Source organism: Pseudophryne corroboree, chromosome 3 (assembly GCF_028390025.1).
Source record: "Pseudophryne corroboree isolate aPseCor3 chromosome 3, aPseCor3.hap2, whole genome shotgun sequence".
NCBI classification, from domain to species: Eukaryota; Metazoa; Chordata; class Amphibia; order Anura; family Myobatrachidae; genus Pseudophryne; species Pseudophryne corroboree.
In genome coordinates, this window is record NC_086446.1 from 81,548,207 (window position 1) to 81,573,653 (window position 25,447).

At 49.5% G+C, this 25,447-nt stretch overlaps 1 protein-coding gene across 4 annotated transcripts in view; it reads left to right on the plus strand.

Annotated features, from left to right (window-relative positions):
* Positions 1-25,447, plus strand: part of LOC135054811 (zinc finger protein 260-like) — a 224,207-nt gene that overhangs the window by 43,346 nt on the left and 155,414 nt on the right. For all 4 annotated transcript variants that reach the window (XM_063958176.1, XM_063958178.1, XM_063958174.1 and 1 more), the window contains exons 2-3: positions 5,605-5,711; positions 20,190-20,296. The gene's annotated coding sequence lies outside the window, so the exon portion shown is untranslated. The remainder of the gene's footprint in view (positions 1-5,604; positions 5,712-20,189; positions 20,297-25,447) is intronic.

Here is a 25,447-nt window from a genome sequence, read left to right on the forward strand (position 1 = left end):
TTTACTCACGGCATTACGAGGTTTTTTCTTCGCTCTGATGATCGTAATGTGATTGACAGGAAGTGGGTGTTTCTGGGCGGAAACTGGTAGTTTTATGGGGGTGTGTGAAAAAACGCTACTGTTTCTGGGAAAAACGCGGGAGTGGCTGTAGAAACGGAGGAGTGTCTGGGCGAACGCTGGGTGTGTTTGTGACGTCAAACCAGGAACGACAAGCACTGAACTGATCGCAGATGCCGAGTAAGTGTGGAGCTACTCAGAAACTGCTAAGAAGTGTCTATTCGCAATTCTGCTAATCTTTAGTTCGCAATTTTGATAAGCTAAGATTCACTCCCAGTAGGCGGCGGCTTAGCGTGTGCAAAGCTGCTAAAAGCAGCTTGCGAGCGAACAACTCGGAATGAGGGCCATTGTTCCAGATTGGCCTCGAAGGGCCTGGTATTCAGATCTTCAGGAAATGCTCACAGAAGATCTGTGGCCTCTTCCTCCCAGGGAGGACCTGTTACAACAGGGGCCCTGTGTGTTCCAAGACTTACCGCCGTTACGTTTGACGGCATTGCGGTTGAACACCAAATCCTAGCTAGGAAAGGTATTCCGGATGAAGTCATCCCTACTCTAATTAAAGCAAGGAAGGAGGTAACGGCGAAGCATTATCTCCGTATCTGGAGGAAATATGTGTCTTGGTGTGAAGCCAAGAATGCTCCTACGGAAGATTTTCAGCTGGGTCGTTTTCTCCATTTTCTACAGACAGGTGTGGATATGGGCCTAAAGTTAGGCTCCATTAAGGTGCAGATTTCGGCCTTATCTATATTCTTTCAGAAGGAATTGGCTTCTCTTCCAGAAGTCCAGACTTTTGTAAAGGGAGTGCTGCACATCCAACCTCCTTTTGTGCCCCCTGTGGCACCGTGGGACCTTAACGTGGTGTTACAGTTCCTTAAATCGCACTAGTTTGAACCTCTTCAAACAGTTGAATTGAAGTTTCTCACTTGGAAAGTGGTCATATTATTGGCCTTGGCATCTGCAAGGCGGGTGTCCGAATTGGCGGCTTTGTCTCACAAGAGCCCCTATCTGATTTTCCATGCGGATCGAGCAGAGTTGAGGACTCGTCCTCAATTTCTGCCTAAAGTGGTTTCATCGTTCCATATGAACCAACCTATTGTGGTGCCTGTGGCTACGGGGGCCTTGGAGGATTCCAAGTCCCTTGAGGTAGTCAGGGCCTTAAAAATTTATATAGCCAGAACGGCTAGGGTTAGGAAAACAGAAGCACTGTTTGTCCTGTATGCAGCCAACAAGGTTGGCGCTCCTGCTTCTAAGCAGACTATTGCTCGCTGGATCTGTAACACGATTCAGCAGGCTTATTCTACGGCTGGATTGCCGGTACCTAATTCGGTAAAGGCCCATTCTACTAGGAAGGTGGGCTCTTCTTGGGCGGCTGCCCGAAGCGTCTCGGCATTACAGCTTTGCCGAGCAGCTACTTGGTTCAAACACTTTTGCCAAATTCTACAAGTTTGATACCCTGGCTGATGAGGACCTCATGTTTGCTCAATCGGTGCTGCAGAGTCATTGCACTCTCCCGCCCGGTCTGGAGCTTTGGTATAAACCCCATGGTCCTTATGTAGTCCCCAGCATCCTCTAGGACGTAAGAGAAAATAAGATTTTAAACCTACCGGTAAATCTTTTTCTCCTAGTCCGTAGAGGATGCTGGGCGCCCGTCCCAGTGCGGAAAAATTCTGCAAAGCTTGTATATAGTTGTTGCTTACATAAGGGTTATGTTACAGTTGAGATCAGTGTCTGGCTGATACTGTTTTGTTCATGCTGTTAACTGGTTTGGTATATACCATGTTGTACGGTGTGTATGGTGTGGGCTGGTATGTATCTCGCCCTTAGATTAACAAAAGCCCTTTCCTCGTACTGTCCGTCTCCTCTGGGCACAGTTCTATAACTGTGGTCTGGAGGAGGGGCATAGAGGGAGGAGCCAGTTCACACCCATCTAAAGTCTTAGAGTGCCCATGTCTCCTGCGGAGCCCGTCTATACCCCATGATACCTTTGGAGTCCCCAGCATCCTCTACGGACTAGGAGAAAAAGATTTACCGGTAGGTTTAAAGTCTTATTTTTATCTTAAGGTGCATACACACGGAGCGATATAACTGAGCGATTTTGACTATATAGTCAAAATCGCTCAGAAAGTTAGTGCAGATCGCTCCGTGTGTACACAGCCAGCGATAGCGATGCGCGTCCCCGCTAGGTCGCTATCGCTGGGAAAAATAGTCAGTGCAGGCAAGTCAATTTTGGCTATGTCGCTGCAAAAGTTAGTCAAAATCGCTAACACTTTAAGAGGCCAGCGATTTTTCCCAGCGATGTGCAGGCGGCGGTGGTGCGGGCGGCGGCGGGTTGTGGCGGCGGTGCGGGCGGCGGCGGGTTGCGGTGGTGGTGTGTGCGACGGCGGGTTGCGGCGGCGGTGGGTTGCGGTGGCGGGTTGCGGCAGCGGTGCGGGCGGGGGAAATTTACCTTTCTATTGCAGAGTTTGGCAGCGGAGCGGTACCAGTTTCAAAAATGGCGCCTCAGCGTCATTTTTGAAATTCAAGATGGCCGCCGCGAGCCAATCACGGCTCGCCGCGTCATCGCCCCGCCCCCTCCCGCTGACTTATATAAGTCAGCGCGAGGCAGCGGCTGTCAGTCCGACGGCGGAGGAGGAGCGGAGAAGAGCTCCTGAAGACGCCGTGGAAGTCCTGGATGGGCGGCGGCTTTGCAAAAGAGCTTAGCAGCCGCCGCCCACCAGGTGAAGACGCCGGAGCAAGACCCCAGAAGCCCTGGGGAGGTGGCGCCCCCCCAGGTGAAGACGCCGGAAGCCCTGGGAAGGCGGCGGCCATGCAAAAGAGCTTAAAGGCCGCCGCCCCCAGGTGAAGACCCAGTTTAATAAAGGATTTTTAAAAGAATGTGTTGTGTTTTTTTTTTTATATTTTCTTTACAGGTGGACTACAGGTGCCAGCGGGCCCTTTATGTCCGGGCATGCTGGCACTTGTGGTTCTCCAAGTGCCAACATGCTGGGGCAGGCTTGCTGGGACCTGTAGGCCTCCTGTAAAGAACAATATTAATATTGAAAGACTATCAGCCTCCCATCCACCGGGCCACGGATGGGGGGGACAGCCTCGGGCTTCACCCCTGGCCCTTGGGTGGCTGGAGGGGGGGACTCCTTGATTTAAGGGGTCCTCACTCCTCCAGTGTACCCCGGCCAGGGGTGACTAGTTGGGGGGGTAATGGCACGGCCGCAGGGACCAATATAAAAGTGTCCCCCGGCTGTGGCATTATCTCCCTGGCTAGTGGAGCCCGGTGCTGGTTTGGAAAATACGGGGGACCCCTATGTCTTTTGTCCCCCGTATTTTTTAAACCAGGACCGGACGCAGAGCCCGGTGCTGGTTGTCTAAATATGGGGGAACCCTACTAATTTTTTCCTCTGTATTTTAACAACCAGGACTGGCTCAAAGAGCCCGAGGCTGGTTTTACATAGGAGGGGGGACCCCACGCAAATTTTTTTTTTAACTTTCAGCTATTTAAATACCAGCCACCCTGTAAAATCGTCCTATATATGACACTCATCCCCTTATTTAAATGAGATAGTCAAAATCTCCCATAGCCAAAATCTCCCATAGCCAAAATCTCTTGCATAGTTAGACAAAATCTCTGGTAAAGTTAGTCAAAATCTCCTACTGCCAGTTCAAGGGAAAAGTTAGTCAAAATCTCTCATAGCCAAAATCTCTCCGTGTGTATGCACCTTAACTGACACTTCTGTTTGACCTTGCCGGTTATAGTCCTCAGTTACCGTGGGAGCCCTTGTTTAGTACTTTGGATCTTCCTGTCTCCATCTGTCCGTCGCAGCTTTTCCTGAAAACATGGTCTGTCTGGTAACATCTTGCTTGGCCAAGCCCCAGTATATTCTCCACACCTGGATTGCCTGTAATCCTCTTGCAAGGTTTATGGGCTCTACAAGATTTCACTGAACAATCTCATTCATTAATGAACGAGAACTCGTTCATATTGTTCAGTGCGTAGGCACCAACGATGAATGATGCGCCTCCTTGCGCTCGTTCATCATTGGTGCCGGGTTGCTTATGCATGCAAGCCAATATGGACAATCTCGTCCATATTAGCATGCACTGCTATGGAGCCGGGAGACGGGGGGAGTGAAGAAACTTCACTCTCCCCATCGCCAGGTCGGCCTTCGGGTAGCTCGGCAGCGGGCAGCCGAGAGTGTGGGGCCCATAAGCCTCAGTAAATCCTGCACACCTGGGTAGTCTGCTAACATCTTGCTAGACAAAGCCTCAGTATATCCTGCACACCTGGGTAGTCTGCTAACATCTAGCACGGCTAAGCCTCAGTAAATCCTGCATATCTGTGTTGTCTGCTGATATCTGGAAAGGCCAAGCCTCGGTTAATCCTGCACACCCGGTCAATTCTTTTAACAACTTGCAAGGCCAAGCTTCAGTTAATCCTGCATGCCAGGCCTGTCTGTTGACATCCTGCCACGCTTTGGTACATCCTTGCACTCCTGGGTTGTCTGCTGTCATCCTGCTAGTTCAAGTAAAAGCCATTCCTGCACACTAGACTTGTCTGCTAGCACTCTGCCCATTAACGTTTTTGCTGTTCATTGTTTCTGGTCTAACTTCTGATACCCGGCGCAGCTAAATTACAGCTGTCTCTGAGTCACTGGTTGGTCTGCATCTCCATAGATCCTACTCAACCTCTCTGTGACCTCAGGTACGGGTGGATTTTGCAAATCCAGTGGTTCCGAAGTACCCTTGAGCAGTATCTTCATTACCGAGGCTTTGCCGTATCTTTCTCCGTCACGGTTCTGTGCAATCCGGGGTCTTCTTCCTATTGGGTGAGCTCCTACTGCTGGAGAAATTAAGTCCAGGGGCCCACTAAGTAGAGGGATCATTTGTATATTACGAATTAGATATACCTATTATTCTTAGTTAAAAAATAAATCTGGAACAGTTGTAACATACTGGTTCCCAGCAGTTATCCTGCTCCCTCACACACAGGCCCTCATTCAGAGTTGATCGCTCGCTAGCTGTTTTTTGCAGTCCTGCGTTCGCATAGTCGCTGCCCACCAGGTAGTCTATTTTAGCTTTGCAAGTGTGCGATCGCATGTGCAGCCGAGCGGTCCGAATAGATTTTGTGCAGTCTCTGCGCAGCCCAGGACTTAGCCGCTGCGATCACTTCAGCCTGTCCTGGACCGGAATTGACGTCAGGAGCTCTCCCTGCAAATGCCTGTACACGCTTGCATTTTTCCAAACCCTTCTAGAAAATGGTCAGTTGACACCCACAAAGGCCCTCTGCCTGTCAGTCTCCTTGCGATCACCTGTGCGAACAGATTCTTCGCACCATCCATCGCTGGTCAGCGATCTGCTTTGTATCCGTGCGACACGCCTGCGCATTGCGGTGCATATGCATGCGCAGTTCTAGCCTGATCGCCCGCTGTGCAAAAAACGCTAGCGAGCGATCAACTCTGAATAAGGGCCAAGTCCCTTCCTTCCCTCAAGTTTTTTTTTTCCCACCAGGCGCAGATAGCTTTCTAATATAAATCCTCCCTTTCCATGTGTTCTTAGGTTGCCTTCCTCCTGCAATCGAGCCACAGACCCAGTGAGCAGCAGACATCCAAATTCTGAGTCCCAGGACAAGACATCGCTACTTATCGCACCACAGCAAGTTCTAAGTATGTGTGTATGATACAGGAATGTAGTGGTTCTGTGCATTGTATAAATGCAGGAGAATGTGTTGTATATTGTATCTATGTTCAAGGCCCCTTGAATGAGTGCTATCTCCCCATGCAGCCCTCACCCCTGATGTCACACTTGCATCGTGTTATAACTGAATAGTCGGAATGGTGCAGAAATGGGGGCAGTCTAGGTGGGGCATGTACAGTGAGTTGGTGTTTATGCAATAGCTGCTCACTGATTGGTCAGATGAGGACAGAGCAGTTGCATATTTCTAACATTATGACATAACAAGGAGTGTCTTAGCAATGAAACAAACATAAAACAGACATTTTGGGCCTGATTCTAAGTCGCTTCCAATACTGATGTTCTCGTAGTTGAGTGATTATGTGCAAAAAGTATTAAAATCCCTAATACGCATTTGTTGCACAGTGTGTACGCTCAAAGGTGCTGTTGCGATTGGGATAGGCGGTAAGAAGGTGTCAGAAATTTATATAACGCTCTTTCTCTTACGTCCTAGAGGATGCTGGGGTCCACATTAGTACCATGGATATAGACGGGTCCACCAGGAGCCATTGGCACTTTAAGAGTTTGAGAGTGTGGGCTGGCTCCTCCCTCTATGCCACTCCTTCCAGACTCCATAGGAGTTTCTTTAGTTTATTTATTTCTTTAAAAGAGTTTAGGCACAGGGAGGCTGCTGGCAACAGCCTCCCTGCTTCGTGGGACTAAGGGGGAGTAGTGTCCGCCCTAAGGGGTCTGAGCCACTTACTCCGCTGACAGGACACTGAGCTCTTGAGGGGACAGATTGATCGCCGCCACAGGGGATCACTCACCCCAGCAGCATGCCGCCAAACCACTTACAGAGCCAGAAGACTTCAGTGGCGAGTTAGTCATCGGCCCCCCTGGCAAGCGGGGAGCCGGTGTGAACATGGCGGCAACTGGCTAGGGAGCACAGTACTAACTGCGCTCCAGGGCTCAACGACATATGGTGAGGGGCGCCCTGAGCCAGCTCCTACACTTTAAACTGGTCACACAGCCTGTCGGGGACCCTGGATCACCGCCAGCAATATACCTCAGACCAGAATAATTTCAAACAAGAGTGGGAGCCAGCGGCAAAAAAGGGGGCAGAGCTTCTCCTCAGAGCAGACCCATCTTTTGCGCATGCATAGCCGCTGACAGTGGAGAACTGTTCCTCCACTTCAACTCCAGCTATCTGTACGGTACCAGGGGGTTGTAGAAGGGGTGGGGGGGAGGCAGTGTAATAGACTGTGTAACCTATTAAGGTACACAGTTGGTGCTGGTAAAGGGTGTCCTTTATCTTTGGAAGCGCTGTATGTGGGTTGGCTCCAAACTCTGTCTCTCTTGGCATACTTAGGGGGGAAACTCTGTCTGCATTTCCCTGTGTGTGTGTGTGTGTGTGTGTGTGTGTGTGTGTGTGCTTGTTTGCTCACATTAAGAACCATGTCTAGGGACACTGTGTCATATGCTGCAGAGGATATGTCCTCTCAGGATGATCCCATTCCATGTAATCAGGATTGCACTGTTTTAGCACAGATTCCTATAAGAGAACCGGAGTGGTTATCCTCTATTAAAAGTATGATTTCTCAGATTTCTACTAGGGTAGCACAAAATGAAACTGCAACTTAGGCTTTGCACAACTCTGTGGCTGTTTGGTCCTGGTCGGCACCCTCAGGGCTCGCTGGCACTCACTCTCAAAAATGTGCTCTTGCCCAGATTATGCAGGACGACACGGATACCGACGTTCTGAGGGGGGCGGCATCTCTTGCAATGATGATCGAAGCCATTAGAGATGTGTTAAATATTGCCGAAGCAATACCGTAGCACGTTGAGGAGGCTTACTTCACGGATAATAAGAAAGCCTCGCTAACCTTTCCTGCGTCAAAAGAGATAAATGTTATATTTGAAAAATCTTGGGGAAATCCAGAAGAAGAAAAAAATCCAGATCCCAAGAAAGGTTCTGGTTGCATTCCCCTTCCCTGAGGAGGATAGGAAAAAATGGGAAAACCCACCCATAGTTAACGCATCTGTGTCCAGACTGTCAAAGAAGGTGGTTTTACTTGTTCCGGAATCTGCTGCGTTAAAAGAACCGGCTGATCGCAAGATTGACACTACGCTCAAATCCATATACACGTCTTCGGGGGCGTTATTACGGCCTACCATTGCCTGTGCATGGATTTCTAAGGCTATAGTAAAGTGGTCTGGCATGTTACTTGAGGAATTGGATACAATGGATAAAAGTGACGTTGAATTGTTCTTACGTAACATACAGGATTCTGCGGGATTTACGGTGGAATCCATGAAAGACCCGGGTTCGATGGCTGCAGGGATTTCTTCCATGTCTGTCTCAGCTCGTAGAGGACTCTGGCTGCGCCAATGGTCTGCCGACACGGAATCCAGGAGAGGTGTGGAGAACCTACCCTACACAGGTCAGGCTCTTTTTGGGGAAGCGCTAGATGCGTGGATTTCCACGGCAACTGCGGGTAAGTCACCTTTTCTTCCTTCAGCTGCACCTGCTACGGAGAAACCTTTCAGACGCCTAAAACAAGAAGGAGCAAGCAGCCCAACACCTTTTTTAGAGGAGGTTGGGCAAAATCCAAAAAAACTGCTACTGCAGGCTCCCATGACCAGAAGCCTACTTCTGGTACATGAAAATTCTCAGCATGACGGTGGACCGCACTGCCTGGAGGAAGGACCGGTGGGGGCGAGGCTAAAAAGATTCAGCCACGTTTGGGTGGCGTCTTGCCGGCACCCCTGGGTACAAGATATTGTGTCCCAGGGGTGGGGTACAGGCTGGAGTTTCAAGACCTCCCGCCTCACCGATTCTTCAAATCAGGCTTACCAGCTTTGCTGGCAGACAGGGCTATCCTTCAGGAAGCCATCCAAAAATTGGTAGGGTCACAAGTTATTGTCCCAGTTCCACCTCATATGCAAAACAAGGGTTATTATTCGAACCTGTTCATGGTGCCGAAGCCGGATGGTTCAGTCAGGCCAATTTTGAATCTGAAATCGTTAAACCCCTATCTGAGGGAGTTCAAATTCAAAATGGAATCTGAGAGTGGTGATCTCAGGTCTGGAGGAGGGAGAGTTCATGGATTCCCTGGATATCAAGGATGCCTACCTCCACATTCCAATTTGTCAGCGCCATCAGGCTTATCTCCGATTCGCACTGTTAGACAGTCACTTTCAGTTCCAGGCACTGCCATTCGGTCTCTCCACAGCACCGAGGGTGTCCACCAAGGTAATGGCAGAGATGATGGTTCTCCTGCGTAGGCAGGGTGTGAACATAATTCCGTATCTGGACGATCTGCTGATTAAGGCAGTGTCCAGGGAGAAGTTGTTGCAGTCCATTGCTCTGACGACTCGACTGCTCAGGAATCATGGTTGGATCCTGAACCTTCCAAAATCACATTTGGAGCCGACAAAGAGATTGTCTTTCCTGGGGATGATCCTCGATACGGAAGTGCAGAGGGTGTTTCTTCCACTGGAGAAAGCGTTAGTGATACAATCCATGGTCCGGGATGTCTTGAAACTTGTCCGGGTATCAGTTCATCAGTGCATCCTACGAGGCTCTCTACAGTATGGAAAGTTCCATGCTCGACCCTTCCAGCTGGATCTCCTAGACAAATTGTCGGGATCTCATCTTCTTAACATGCACCAAAGGATACGTCTCTCACCGAGGGCAAGGATTTCGCTCCTCTGGTGGCTGCAAATGCCTCACCACCTGGAGGGCCGCAGGTTCGGAATTCAGAACTGGATCCTTCTGACCACGGATGCAAGTCTCAGAGGTTGGGGAATGGTCACCCAGGGGGAAGCCTTCCAAGGAAGATGGTCAAATCAGGAAGCCATTCTTCCAATAAACATTCTGGAATTAAGAGCCGTGTACAACGGTCTTCTACAAGCGGCACATCTTCTGCAAGATCAGGCCATTCAGGTTCAGTCATACAATGTAACGACGGTGGCCTACATAAACCGACAGGGAGGTACAAAGAGCCGAGCTGCAATGTCAGAGATGACAAGAATCCTCCTCTGCGCAGAAAGGCACACGTTGGCGCTGTCAGCGATCTTCCTCCCAGAAGTGGACAACTGGGAAGCAAACTTCCTTAGCAGACACGACCTCCATCCAGGAGAATGGGGCCTCCATCCGGAGGTGTTCGCAGACGTGACCAGTCGTTGGGGCGTGCCTCAAATAGACATGATGGCCCCACGTCTGAACAAAAAGCTTCGGAGGTACTGTTCCAGGTCGAGAGACCCTCAAGCAGTAGCAGTGGATGCCCTGGTAACTCTGTGGGTGTTCAAGTCAGTGTACGTGTTCCCTCCACTTCCACTCATTCCAAAGAGAACAAGGGTTCAGGCAATTCTCATTGCTCCGGACTGGCCAAGGCGAGCTTGGTATGCGGGTCTTCTGAACCTACTGCTAGAAGAACCATGGACTCTTCCTCTTTGCGAGGACCTTCTGCAACAGGGGCCGTTCGCTTATCAGGACTTACCGTGGCTACGTTTGACGGCATGGTGGCTGAACGCCAGATCTTAGCCGAAAGGGTATTCCAAGCAAGGTTATTCCTACCCTGATACATGCTAGGAAAGGGGTAACGTTTAAACATTACCATCGCATTTGGAAAAAATATGTGTCTTGGTGTGAATCCAAGAAATTTCCTATGGTGAAGTTTCAGCTTGGACGTATTCTCCTCTTCCTGCAAGCAGGTGTGGATATGGGTCTGCATTTGGGATCCATAAAGGTCCAGATTTCGGCCTTATCCATTTTCTTCCAGAAACAATTGGCTGCCCTCCCTGAGGTTCAGACCTTTTTGAAAGGGGTTCTGCACATCCAGCCTCCCTTTGTGGCGACGGCACCATGGGATCTTAACGTGGTGTTGCAGTTCCTGTAGTCGGATTGGTTTGAGCCTTTACAGGAGGCTGAGGTCAAGTTTCTCACGTGGAAGGCTGTCACTTTGTTGGCCTTAGCTTCTGCTCGACGTGTGTCGGAATTTGTGCTTTGTCCTGTAAAAGCCCCTACTTAATTTTCCATGAGGATAGAGCTGAGCTCAGGACGCGTCAGCAGTCCCTTCCAAAGGTTGTGTCTGCTTTTCATATCAACCAACGTATTGTGGTGCTACTGACTCCTCAATTGCATCAAAGTCCTTGGATGTTGTGAGGGCTTTGAGAATCTACGTGAAGAGGACTGCTCGTCACAGAAAATCAGACTCTGTACTGTATGATCCCAAGAAAATTGGGTGTCCTGCTTCAAAGCAGACGATTTCTCGCTGGATCAGCTTCACTATCCAGCATGCATATTCTACGGCAGGATTGCCGTGTCTAAAATCGGTTAAGGCCCACTCTACTCGTAGGGTGGGGTCTTCCCGGGCGGCTGCCCGGGTTGTCTCTGCTTTACAGCTTTGCCAAGCGGCTACTTGGTCGGGGTCGAACACATTTGCAAAGTTCTACAAGTTTGATACTTTGGCCACTGAGGACCTAAGGTTTGGTCAATCGGTTCTGCAGGAGCCTTCGTGCTCTCCCTCCCGTTCTGGGAGCTTTGGTACATCCCCATGGTACTAATGTGGACCCCAGCATCCTCTAGGACGTAAGAGAAAATAGGATTTTAATTACCTACCAGTAAATCATTTTCTCGTAGTCCGTAGAGGATGCTGGGCGCCCGCAAAGCGCTTCGTGATCGTGCAGTGGTTACTTTGTTCAGTACTGCTTAGTTCTTGGTTTAGTACTGTTTTGTTACTTGGTTAAGTAATATTGTTCAGCCGTTGCTGGTGTTTCAAGCTAGTTAGCTTGTTTTGCCTTGTATGTGTGAGCTGGTGTGAATCTCGCCACTATCTGTGTAAAATCCTTCTCTCGAAGTTGTCCGTCTCCTGGGCAGCTGAAAACATCCTCATATTAACTGGCAAGAGGGGACATTAGTGCTACGGCTCAGTCCTAACCCCCGCCAGTATAAACATAAGAAAAAAGCGGGACAGAAGCGCGCCATTGAGGGGGCAGAGCTTCTTCCTCACAGCTCACGGCGCTATTTCCTTTCCGCAGGCAGCAGAGACGCTGGTCCTCCCTCACACTGACAAGTACAGGGGGGGAGGCATATCATTGGTGCTATTTATGTATATATATTTATATGATTGTGAAAGCGCTTTGGGTCTGAAGTAAATTCAGGGTTAGCGCTGGATTGTGAGCTGGCAAATCTCCTCTGTGTCTCTCTGACAGACTTTACTGTGGGTCTGTCCCCTATATGCCCGGTATGTCTGTGGGTGTTTGTTGCACGTGTGTCGACATGTCTGAGGCTGAAGGCTCTTCCCAGGAGGAGGCTGTGTTATGGACACAAACGGCTGTGGGGGTGACCCTGTCGGCGACGCCGACGCCTGATTTGGTAAATGTGTTGAATGCCCTGAATGCTAATGTGGCTCTTATTAGTAAGAGTCTCAGACCCAGGCATGGAAGAAATCTGTAGAAGATATGTCGCCAGAACGGCTCAGGTTAGAAAAACAGAAGCTCTGTTTGTCCTGTATGCTCCCAACAAGGTTGGGTGTCCTGCTTCCAAGCAGACCATTGCACGCTGGATCTGTAACACGATTCAGCATGCTTATTCCACGGCTGGATTGCCGTTACCGGAATCGGTGAAGGCCCATTCTACTAGGAAGGTGGGCTCATCCTGGGCTGCTGCCCGGGGGTATCAGCATTGCAACTTTGCCGAGCAGCTACTTGGTCGGGGTCAAACACTTTTGCAAAGTTCTTCAAGTTTGACACCTTAGCCGATGAAGACCTCAAGTTCGGTCAATCGGTACTGCAGAGTCAACCGCACTCTCCCGCCCATGTTTAGAGCTTTGGTATAACCCCATTGGTCTATGGTGACCCCAGCATCCTCTAGGACGTATGAGAAAATAGGATTTCTCTGACGTCCTGGTGGATGCTGGGAACTCCGTAAGGACCATGGGGAATAGACGGCTCCGCAGGAGACTGGGCACATCTAAACAAAGATTTAGGACTATCTGGTGTGCACTGGCTCCTCCCCCTATGACCCTCTTCCAAGCCTCAGTTAGATTTGTGTGCCTGGCCGAGCTGGATGCACACTAGGGGCTCTCCTGAGCTCCTAGAAAGAAAATATAGTTTAGGTTTTTTATTTTACAGTGAGACCTGCTGGCAACAGGCTCACTGCACCGAGGGACTAAGGGGAGAAGAAGCGAACCTACCTAACTGGTGGTAGCTTGGGCTTCTTAGGCTACTGGACACCATTAGCTCCAGAGGGATCGCACACAGGACCCGATCTCGTCGTCCGTTCCCGGAGCCGCGCCGCCGTCCCCCTTACAGAGCCAGAAGCAAGAAGGTCCGGAAAATCGGCGGCTGAAGACTTCTGTCTTCTCCAAGGTAGCGCACAGTACTGCAGCTGTGCGCCATTGCTCCTCATGCACACCACACACTGCGGTCACTGATGGGTGCAGGGCGCTGGGGCGCCCTGAGCGGCAATATTTACACCTTGGCTGGCAAAACTAACACCATATATAACCCCAGGGGCTATATAGGTGTAAAAATACCCCTGCCAGAATTACAAAAACAGCGGGAGAAAGCCCGCCGAGAAAGGGGCGGAGCTATCTCCCTCAGCACACTGGCGCCATTTTCCCTCACAGCTCCGCTGGAAGGATCGCTCCCTGGCTCTCCCCTGCAGTCCTGCACTACAGAAAGGGTTAAAAAGAGAGGGGGGGGGGCACAAAAATTAGGCGCAGTATATTATAATAATGCAGCTATAAGGGAAAACACTCTCTATAGGTGATATCCCTGTGATGTATAGCGCTCTGGTGTGTGCTGGCATACTCTCCCTCTGTCTCCCCAAAGGGCTTTGTGGGGTCCTGTCCTCTGTCAGAGCATTCCCTGTGTGTGTGCTGTGTGTCGGTACTGCTGTGTCGACATGTATGAGGAGGATAATGATGTGGAGGCGGAGCAAATGCCTGTGAATGTGATGTCACCCCCTGCGGGGTCGACACCGGTGTGGATGGACTTATGGAAGGAATTACGTGACAGTGTCAACTCCTTACATAAAAGGTTGACGACATAGGACAACCGGCTACTCAGCTTGTGCCTGTCCAAGCGTCTCAAATGTCATCAGGGGCTCTAAAACGCCCGCTACCTCAGATGGCAGACACAGATGTTGACACGGATACCGACTCCAGTGTCGACGACGATGAGACTAGTGTACCTTCCAATAGGGCCACCCGTTACATGATTGAGGCAATGAAAAAAGTATTACACATTTCAGATAATACCCCAGGTACCACAAAAAAGGGTATTATGTTTGGTGAGAAAAAACTACCAGTAGTTTTTCCTGCATCTGATGAATTAATATGAGGTGTGTGAGGAAGCGTGGACTTCCCCCGATAAGAAATTGATAATTTCTAAGCAGCGTACCCTTTTCCGCCAGAGGATAGGTCACGTTGGGAAATACCCCCTAGGGTAGATAAAGCGGTTACACGCTTATTAAAAAAGGTGGCACTACCGTCTCCGGATACGGCCGCCCTAAAGGAACCTGCTGATAGAAAGCAGAAAACTACCCTTAAAGCTATATACACACACACGGGCATTATATTGAGACCTGCAGTAAGCGATAAAGATCTCCACCCTAACCTAAAAACAGTCTGACGCCACTGCCTACACACACACACACACACACACACACACTCACTCACTCTCACTCTCTCTCTCTCTCTCTCTCTCTCTCTCTCTCTTCTCTCTCTCTATCTCTCTCTCTCTCTCTCTCTCTCTCTCTCTCTCTCTCTCCCTCTTATACACACACACACTCTTTTATATATATATATATATATATATATATATATATATACACACACACACATATACACACACACACACACACACACACACACACACACACACACAGTCACACACACAAATACACTTTCTTTCCCTCACTTTTTCCATTAACTTACTGATCTGTGTCTGGCTGGCAGTGGCAGGAAGGATGGATCTGTAGTAGTGGCTTTTGTAGCCCCGCCCCCTAAAGTCCAGCGTAGCCCCGCCCCCTCGTCTCCGTATAGCTCCGCCCCCTTTTTGTCTGATCGCTGCAATGGGGACTCTGGAGGATGTGCGTCAGGCGCCGTGCAGCAGCAGCAGGGGAGACAGGCGCCGGCAGCTTGGAGTACTGCAGAGCAATGACAAGCAGCTCAGTCAGTCAGGCCGCTTGTCATTGCATGCTGGTGGGAAGCAGTGGGCCGGTCAGGATCAGTTTGCGGGCCGCATCCGGCTCGCGGGCCGTATTTTGCCCACCCCTATTCTAGAGGGTCGCAGGTTCGGCATTCAAGATTGGGTTCTTGTGACCACGGACGCGAGCCTCCGAGGATAGGGAGCAGTCACACAAGGAGAAAATTTTCAGGTAATATGGTCAAGCCAGGACGCTTGTCTACACATCAGTGTACTGGAATTAAGGGCCATATACAACGCCCTGCTACAGGCGGAGAATCTTCTTCGCAACCTACCTGTTCTGATCCAGTCAGACAACGTCACAGCTGTGGCGCATGTAAACCGCCAGGGCGGGACAAGGAGCAGAGCAGCAATGGCAGAAGCCACCAGGATTCTTCGCTGGGCGCGATAATCATGTAAGCGCTCTGTCAGCTGTCTTCATTCCGGGAGTAAGAAAAAAAGCCATTTGTTTCCCCCAGCACCCTGAATCATAACCGTAACCAGATATAAATTCCACATGATAACAGAATTCAGAGATCTTCGTTACACATATTTGCGCAAATGTGTGAATAAGCCCCAAAGCCGCATCAAGGCGTCTCTGTATATTTGGGGTCCCTAGCGCTATATCTAGGTGCATGGTGTGGCACCCCAAAACACCAGCATAAGCCAGAAAGCCCAGCGTGGCATACCAGTGAAAAAACTATAGTCTTAATAAATTAGTATTTAGGAAGCCGAAGCTATAGAGAAAGTGATACAAAATGAAATGCAATTAAAATAGAGAAATAGTGTTAAGAAATTAATAAGTGAAAAGTGTTAATAGAATGTAAAGGTATGCCACACTAAGGCCATCCAGCTCAGCCAGTCCAGAGGCACCACACCTCACACCTCCATTACCCCAAAGCAGAGCGGCGATGGCAGAGGTGGCGAGATCCTCCTCTGGGCAGAAAAGCATGTACAAGCTCTGTCGGCAATTTTCATTCCGGGAGTAGACAACTGGGAAGCAGACTTCCTCAGCAGACACGATCTCCATCCAGGAGAGTGGGGACTTCATCAAGAAGTCTTTGCAGAGGTGACAAGTCGTTGGGGACTTCCTCAAATAGACATTATGGTGTCAAGCCTCAACAGAAAGCTTCGGACGTATTGTTCCAGGTCAAGGGACTCTCAGGCAGTGGGTGTTTCGGTCGGTCTATGTGTTCTCTCCACTTCCACTCATCTCAAAAATATTGAGAATCATAAGACGAACAAAAGTGCAGACAATACTCATTGGGGGTCATTCTGAGTTGTTTGCTTGTTATTTTTTTCCGCAACGGAGCGATTATTTGCTCATGCGCAATGTCCGCAGTGCTACTGCGCCAAGTAAATTTGCTATGCAGTTAGGTATTTTACTGCAGTGGGTGTTTCTGAGCGGAAACTGGCCGTTTTATGGGAGTGTGTGAAAAAACGCTACTGTTTCTGGGAAAAACGCGGGAGTGGCTGTAGAAACGGAGGAGTGTCTGGGCGAACGCTGGGTGTGTATGTGAGGTCAAACCAGGAACGACAAGCACTGAACTGATCGCAGATGCCGAGTAAGTGTGGAGCTACTCAGAAACTGCTAAGAAGTGTCTATTCGCAATTCTGCTAATCTTTCGTTCGCAATTTTGATAACCTAAGATTCACTCCCAGTAGGCGGCGGCTTAGCGTGTGCAAAGCTGCTAAAAGCAGCTTGCGAGCGAACAACTCGGAATGAGGGCCATTGTTCCAGATTGGCCTCGAAGGGCCTGGTATTCAGATCTTCAGGAAATGCTCACAGAAGATCCGTGGCCTCTTCCTCCCAGGGAGGACCTGTTACAACAGGGGCCCTGTGTGTTCCAAGACTTACCGCCGTTACGTTTCACGGCATGGCGGTTGAACACCAAATCCTAGCTAGGAAAGGTATAACGGATGAAGTCATCCCTACTCTAATTAAAGCAAGGAAGGAGGTAACGGCGAAGCATTATCTCCGTATCTGGAGGAAATATGTGTCTTGGTGTGAAGCCAAGAATGCTCCTACGGAAGATTTTCAGCTGGGTCGTTTTCTCCATTTTCTACAGACAGGTGTGGATATGGGCCTAAAGTTAGGCTCCATTAAGGTGCAGATTTCGGCCTTATCTATATTCTTTCAGAAGGAATTGGCTTCTCTCCCAGAAGTCCAGACTTTTGTAAAGGGAGTGCTGCACATCCAAACTCCTTTTGTGTCCCCTGTGGCACCGTGGGACCTTAACATGGTGTTACAGTTCCTTAAATCGCACTGGTTTGAACCTCTTCAAACAGTTGAATTGAAGTTTCTCACTTGGAAAGTGGTCATGTTATTGGCCTTGGCATCTGCAAGGCGGGTGTCCGAATTGGCGGCTTTGTCTCACAAGAGCCCCTATCTGATTTTCCATGCGGATCGAGCAGAGTTGAGGACTCGTCCTCAATTTCTGCCTAAAGTGGTTTCATCGTTCCATATGAACCAACCTATTGTGGTGCCTGTGGCTACTGGGGCCTTGGAGGATTCCAAGTCCCTTGATGTTGTCAGGGCCTTAAAAATGTATATAGCCAGAACGGCTAGGGTTAGGAAAACAGAAGCACTGTTTGTCCTTTATGCAGCCAACAAGGTTGGCGCTCCTGCTTTTAAGCAGACTATTGCCCGCTGGATCTGTAACACGATTCAGCAGGCTCATTCTACAGCTGGATTGCCGGTACCTAATTCGGTAAAGGCCCATTCTACTAGGAAGGTGGGCTCTTCTTGGGCGGCTGCCCGAAGCGTCTCGGCATTACAGCTTTGCCGAGCAGCTACTTGGTTCAAACACTTTTGCAAAATTCTACAAGTTTGATACCCTGGCTGATGAGGACCTCATGTTTGCTCAATCGGTGCTGCAGAGTCATTGCACTCTCCCGCCCGGTCTGGAGCTTTGGTATAAACCCCATGGTCCTTACGGAGTCCCCAGCATCCTCTAGGACGTAAGAGAAAATAAGATTTTAAACCTACCGGTAAATCTTTTTCTCCTAGTCCGTAGAGGATGCTGGGCGCCCGTCCCAGTGCGGAAAAATTCTGCAAAGCTTGTATATAGTTGTTGCTTACATAAGGGTTATGTTACAGTTGAGATCAGTGTCTGGCTGATACTGTTTTGTTCATGCTGTTAACTGGTTTGGTATATACCATGTTGTACGTTGTGTATGGTGTGGGCTGGTATGTATCTCGGCCTTAGATTAACAAAAGCCCTTTCCTCGTACTGTCCGTCTCCTCTGGGCACAGTTCTATAACTGTGGTCTGGAGGAGGGGCATAGAGGGAGGAGCCAGTTCACACCCATCTAAAGTCTTAGAGTGCCCATGTCTCCTGCGGAACCCGTCTATACCCCATGGTACCTTTGGAGTCCCCAGCATCCTCTACGGACTAGGAGAAAAAGATTTACCGGTAGGTTTAAAATCTTATTTTTATCTTACTGACACTTCTGTTTGACCTTGCCGGTTATAGTCCTCAGTTACCGTGGGAGCCCTTGTTTAGTACTTTGGATCTTCCTGTCTCCATCTGTCCGTCGCAGCTTTTCCTGAAAACATGGTCTGTCTGGTAACATCTTGCTTGGCCAAGCCTCAGTATATTCTCCACACCTGGATTGCCTGTAATCCTCTTGCAAGGTTTATGGGCTCTACAAGATTTCACTGAACAATCTCATTCATTAATGAACGAGAACTCATTCATATTGTTCAGTGCGTAGGCACCAACGATGAATGATGCGCCTCCCCGCGCTCGTTCATCATTGGTGCCGGGTTGCTTATGCATGCAAGCCAATATGGGCAATCTCGTCCATATTAGCATGCACTGCTATGGAGCCGGGAGACGGGGGGAGTGAAGAAACTTCACTCTCCCCATCGCCAGGTCGGCCTTCGGGTAGCTCGGCAGCGGGCAGCCGAGAGTGTGGGGCCCATAAGCCTCAGTAAATCCTGCACACCTGGGTAGTCTGCTAACAGCTTGCTAGGCAAAGCCTCAGTATATCCTGCACACCTGGGTAGTCTGCTTACATCTAGCACGGCTAAGCCTCAGTAAATCCTGCATATCTGTGTTGTCTGCTGATATCTGGAAAGGCCAAGCCTCGGTTAATCCTGCACACCCGGTCAATTCTTTTAACAACTTGCAAGGCCAAGCTTCAGTTAATCCTGCATGCCAGGCCTGTCTGTTGACATCCTGCCACGCTTTGGTACATCCTTGCACTCCTGGGTTGTCTGCTGTCATCCTGCTAGTTCAAGTAAAAGCCATTCCTGCACACTAGACTTGTCTGCTAGCACTCTGCCCATTAACGTTTTTGCTGTTCATTGTTTCTGGTCTAACTTCTGATACCCGGCGCAGCTAAATTACAGCTGTCTCTGAGTCACTGGTTGGTCTGCATCTCCATAGATCCTACTCAACCTCTCTGTGACCTCAGGTACGGGTGGATTTTGCAAATCCAGTGGTTCCGAAGTACCCTTGAGCAGTATCTTCATTACCGAGGCTTTGCCGTATCTTTCTCAGTCACGGTTCTGTGCAATCCGGGGTCTTCTTCCTATTGGGTGAGCTCCTACTGCTGGAGAAATTAAGTCCAGGGGCCCACTAAGTAGAGGGATCATTTGTATATTACGAATTAGATATACCTATTATTCTTAGTTAAAAAATAAATCTGGAACAGTTGTAACATACTGGTTCCCAGCAGTTATCCTGCTCCCTCACACACAGGCTCTCATTCAGAGTTGATCGCTCGCTAGCTGTTTTTTGCAGTCCTGCGTTCGCATAGTCGCTGCCCACCAGGTAGTCTATTTTAGCTTTGCAAGTGTGCGATCGCATGTGCAGCCGAGCGGTCCGAATAGATTTTGTGCAGTCTCTGCGCAGCCCAGGACTTAGCCGCTGCGATCACTTCAGCCTGTCCTGGACCGGAATTGACGTCAGGAGCTCTCCCTGCAAATGCCTGTACACGCTTGCATTTTTCCAAACCCTTCTAGAAAATGGTCAGTTGACACCCACAAAGGCCCTCTGCCTGTCAGTCTCCTTGCGATCACCTGTGCGAACAGATTCTTCGCACCATCCATCGCTGGTCAGCGATCTGCTTTGTATCCGTGCGACACGCCTGCGCATTGCGGTGCATATGCATGCGCAGTTCTAGCCTGATCGCCCGCTGTGCAAAAAACGCTAGCGAGCGATCAACTCTGAATAAGGGCCAAGTCCCTTCCTTCCCTCAAGTTTTTTTTTTCCCACCAGGCGCAGATAGCTTTCTAATATAAATCCTCCCTTTCCATGTGTTCTTAGGTTGCCTTCCTCCTGCAATCGAGCCACAGACCCAGTGAGCAGCAGACATCCAAATTCTGAGTCCCAGGACAAGACATCGCTACTTATCACACCACAGCAAGTTCTAAGTATGTGTGTATGATACAGGAATGTAGTGGTTCTGTGCATTGTATAAATGCAGGAGAATGTGTTGTATATTGTATCTATGTTCAAGGCCCCTTGAATGAGTGCTATCTCCCCATGCAGCCCTCACCCCTGATGTCACACTTGCATCGTGTTATAACTGAATAGTCGGAATGGTGCAGAAATGGGGGCAGTCTAGGTGGGGCATGTACAGTGAGTTGGTGTTTATGCAATAGCTGCTCACTGATTGGTCAGATGAGGACAGAGCAGTTGCATATTTCTAACATTATGACATAACAAGGAGTATCTTAGCAATGAAACAAACATAAAACAGACATTTTGGGCCTGATTCTAAGTCGCTTCCAATACTGATGTTCTCGTAGTTGAGTGATTATGTGCAAAAAGTGTTAAAATCCCTAATACGCATTTGTTGCACAGTGTGTACGCTCAAAGGTGCTGTTGCGATTGGGATAGGCGGTAAGAAGGTGTCAGAAATTTATATAACGCTCTTTCTCTTACGTCCTAGTGGATGCAGGGGTCCACATTAGTACCATGGATATAGACGGGTCCACCAGGAGCCATTGGCACTTTAAGAGTTTGAGAGTGTGGGCTGGCTCCTCCCTCTATGCCACTCCTTCCAGACTCCATAGGAGTTTCTTTAGTTTATTTATTTCTTTAAAAGAGTTTAGGCACAGGGAGGCTGCTGGCAACAGCCTCCCTGCTTCGTGGGACTAAGGGGGAGTAGTGTCCGCCCTAAGGGGTCTGAGCCACTTACTCCGCTGACAGGACACTGAGCTCTTGAGGGGACAGATCGATCGCCGCCACAGGGGATCACTCACCCCAGCAGCATGCCGCCAAACCACTTACAGAGCCAGAAGACTTCAGTGGCGAGTTAGTCATCGGCCCCCCTGGCAAGCGGGGAGCCGGTGTGAACATGGCGGCAACTGGCTAGGGAGCACAGTACTAACTGCGCTCCAGGGCTCAACGATATATGGTGAGGGGCGCCCTGAGCCAGCTCCTACACTTTAAACTGGTCACACAGCCTGTCGGGGACCCTGGATCACCGCCAGCAATATACCTCAGACCAGTATAATTTCAAACAAGAGTGGGAGCCAGCGGCAAAAAAGGGGGCGGAGCTTCTCCTCAGAGCAGACCCATCTTTTGTGCATGCATAGCCGCTGACAGTGGAGAACTGTCCCTCCACTTCAACTCCAGCTATCTGTACGTTACCTGGGGGTTGTAGAAGGGCTGGCGGGGGAGGCAGTGTAATAGACTGTGTAACCTATTAAGGTACACAGTTGGTGCTGGTAAAGGGTGTCCTTTATCTTTGGAAGTGCTGTGTGTGGGTTGGCTCCAAACTCTGTCTCTCTTGGCATACTTAGGGGGGAAACTCTGTCTGCATTTCCCTGTGTGTGTGTGTGCTTGTTTGCTCACATTAAGAACCATGTCTAGGGACACTGTGTCATATGCTGCAGAGGATATGTCCTCTCAGGATGATCCCATTCCATGTAATCAGGATTGCACTGTTTTAGCACAGATTCCTATAAGAGAACCGGAGTGGTTATCCTCTATTAAAAGTATGATTTCTCAGATTTCTACTAGGGTAGCACAAAATGAAACTGCAACTTAGGCTTTGCACAACTCTGTGGCTGTTTGGTCCGGGTCGGCACCTTCAGGGCTCCCTGGCACTCACTCTCAAAAATGTGCTCTTGCCCAGATTATGCAGGACGACACGGATACCGACGTTCTGAGGGGGGCGGCATCTCTTGCAATGATGATCGAAGCCATTAGAGATGTGTTAAATATTGCCGAAGCAATACCGTAGCACGTTGAGGAGGCTTACTTCACGGATAATAAGAAAGCCTCGCTAACCTTTCCTGCGTCAAAAGAGATAAATGTTATATTTGAAAAATCTTGGGGAAATCCAGAAGAAAAAAAAATCCAGATCCCAAGAAAGGTTCTGGTTGCATTCCCCTTCCCTGAGGAGGATAGGAAAAAATGGGAAAACCCACCCATAGTTAACGCATCTGTGTCCAGACTGTCAAAGAAGGTGGTTTTACTTGTTCCGGAATCTGCTGCGTTAAAAGAACCGGCTGATCGCAAGATTGACACTACGCTCAAATCCATATACACGTCTTCGGGGGCGTTATTACGGCCTACCATTGCCTGTGCATGGATTTCTAAGGCTATAGTAAAGTGGTCTGGCATGTTACTTGAGGAATTGGATACAATGGATAAAAGTGACGTTGAATTGTTCTTACGTAACATACAGGATTCTGCGGGATTTACGGTGGAATCCATGAAAGACCCGGGTTCGATGGCTGCAGGGATTTCTTCCATGTCTGTCTCAGCTCGTAGAGGACTCTGGCTGCGCCAATGGTCTGCCGACACAGAATCCAGGAGAGGTGTGGAGAACCTACCCTACACAGGTCAGGCTCTTTTTGGGGAAGCGCTAGATGCGTGGATTTCCACGGCAACTGCGGGTAAGTCACCTTTTCTTCCTTCAGCTGCACCTGCTACGGAGAAACCTTTCGGATGCCTAAAACAAGAAGGAGCAAGCAGCCCAACACCTTTTTTAGAGGAGGTTGGGCAAAATCCAAAAAAACTGCTACTGCAGGCTCCCATGACCAGAAGCCTACTTCTGGTACATCAAAATTCTCAGCATGACGGTGGACCGCACTGCCTGGAGGAAGGACCGGTGGGGGCGAGGCTAAAAAGATTCAGCCACGTTTGGGTGGCGTCTTGCCGGGACCCCTGGGTGCAAGATATTGTGTCCCAGGGGTGGGGTACAGGCTGGAGTTTCAAGACCTCCCGCCTCACCGATTCTTCAAATCAGGCTTACCAGCTTTGCTGGCAGACAGGGCTATCCTTCAGGAAGCCATCCAAAAATTGGTAGGGTCACAAGTTATTGTCCCAGTTCCACCTCGTATGCAAAACAAGGGTTATTATTCGAACCTGTTCATGGTGCCGAAGCCGGATGGTTCAGTCAGGCCAATTTTGAATCTGAAATCGTTAAACCCCTATCTGAGGGAGTTCAAATTCAAAATGGAATCTGAGAGTGGTGATCTCAGGTCTGGAGGAGAGAGAGTTCATGGATTCCCTGGATATCAAGGATGCCTACCTCCACATTCCAATTTGTCAGCGCCATCAGGCTTATCTCCGATTCGCACTGTTAGACAGTCACTTTCAGTTCCAGGCACTGCCATTCGGTCCCTCCACAGCACCGAGGGTGTCCACCAAGGTAATGGCAGAGATGATGGTTCTCCTGCGTAGGCAGGGTGTGAACATAATTCTGTATCTGGACGATCTGCTGATTAAGGCAGTGTCCAGGGAGAAGTTGTTGCAGTCCATTGCTCTGACGACTCGACTGCTCAGGAATCATGGTTGGATCCTGAACCTTCCAAAATCACATTTGGAGCCGACAAAGAGATTGTCTTTCCTGGGGATGATCCTCGATACGGAAGTGCAGAGGGTGTTTCTTCCACTGGAGAAAGCGTTAGTGATACAATCCATGGTCCGGGATGTCTTGAAACTTGCCCGGGTATCAGTTCATCAGTGCATCCTACGAGGCTCTCTACAGTATGGAAAGTTCCATGCTCGACCCTTCCAGCTGGATCTCCTAGACAAATTGTCGGGATCTCATCTTCTTAACATGCACCAAAGGATACGTCTCTCACCGAGGGCAAGGATTTCGCTCCTCTGGTGGCTGCAAATGCCTCACCACCTGGAGGGCCGCAGGTTCGGAATTCAGAACTGGATCCTTCTGACCACGGATGCAAGTCTCAGAGGTTGGGGAATGGTCACCCAGGGGGAAGCCTTCCAAGGAAGATGGTCAAATCAGGAAGCCATTCTTCCAATAAACATTCTGGAATTAAGAGCCGTGTACAACGGTCTTCTACAAGCGGCACATCTTCTGCAAGATCAGGCCATTCAGGTTCAGTCATACAATGTAACGACGGTGGCCTACATAAACCGACAGGGAGGTACAAAGAGCCGAGCTGCAATGTCAGAGATGACAAGAATCCTCCTCTGCGCAGAAAGGCACACGTTGGCGCTGTCAGCGATCTTCCTCCCAGAAGTGGACAACTGGGAAGCAAACTTCCTCAGCAGACACGACCTCCATCCAGGAGAATGGGGCCTCCATCCGGAGGTGTTCGCAGACGTGACCAGTCGTTGGGGCGTGCCTCAAATAGACATGATGGCCCCACGTCTGAACAAGAAGCTTCGGAGGTACTGTTCCAGGTCGAGAGACCCTCAAGCAGTGGCAGTGGATGCCCTGGTAACTCTGTGGGTGTTCAAGTCAGTGTACGTGTTCCCTCCACTTCCACTCATTCCAAAGAGAACAAGGGTTCAAGGCGAGCTTGGTATGCGGGTCTTCTGAACCTACTGCTAGAAGAACCATGGACTCTTCCTCTTTGCGAGGACCTTCTGCAACAGGGGCCGTTCGCTTATCAGGACTTACCGTGGCTACGTTTGACGGCATGGTGGCTGAACGCCAGATCTTAGCCGAAAGGGTATTCCAAGCAAGGTTATTCCTACCCTGATACATGCTAGGAAAGGGGTAACGTTTAAACATTACCATCGCATTTGGAAAAAATATGTGTCTTGGTGTGAATCCAAGAAATTTCCTATGGTGAAGTTTCAGCTTGGACGTATTCTCCTCTTCCTGCAAGCAGGTGTGGATATGGGTCTGCATTTGGGATCCATAAAGGTCCAGATTTCGGCCTTATCCATTTTCTTCCAGAAACAATTGGCTGCCCTCCCTGAGGTTCAGACCTTTTTGAAAGGGGTTCTGCACATCCAGCCTCCCTTTGTGGCGACGGCACCATGGGATCTTAACGTGGTGTTGCAGTTCCTGTAGTCGGATTGGTTTGAGCCTTTACAGGAGGCTGAGGTCAAGTTTCTCACGTGGAAGGCTGTCACTTTGTTGGCCTTAGCTTCTGCTCGACGTGTGTCGGAATTTGTGCTTTGTCCTGTAAAAGCCCCTACTTAATTTTCCATGAGGATAGAGCTGAGCTCAGGACGCGTCAGCAGTCCCTTCCAAAGGTTGTGTCTGCTTTTCATATCAACCAACGTATTGTGGTGCTACTGACTCCTCAATTGCATCAAAGTCCTTGGATGTTGTGAGGGCTTTGAGAATCTACGTGAAGAGGACT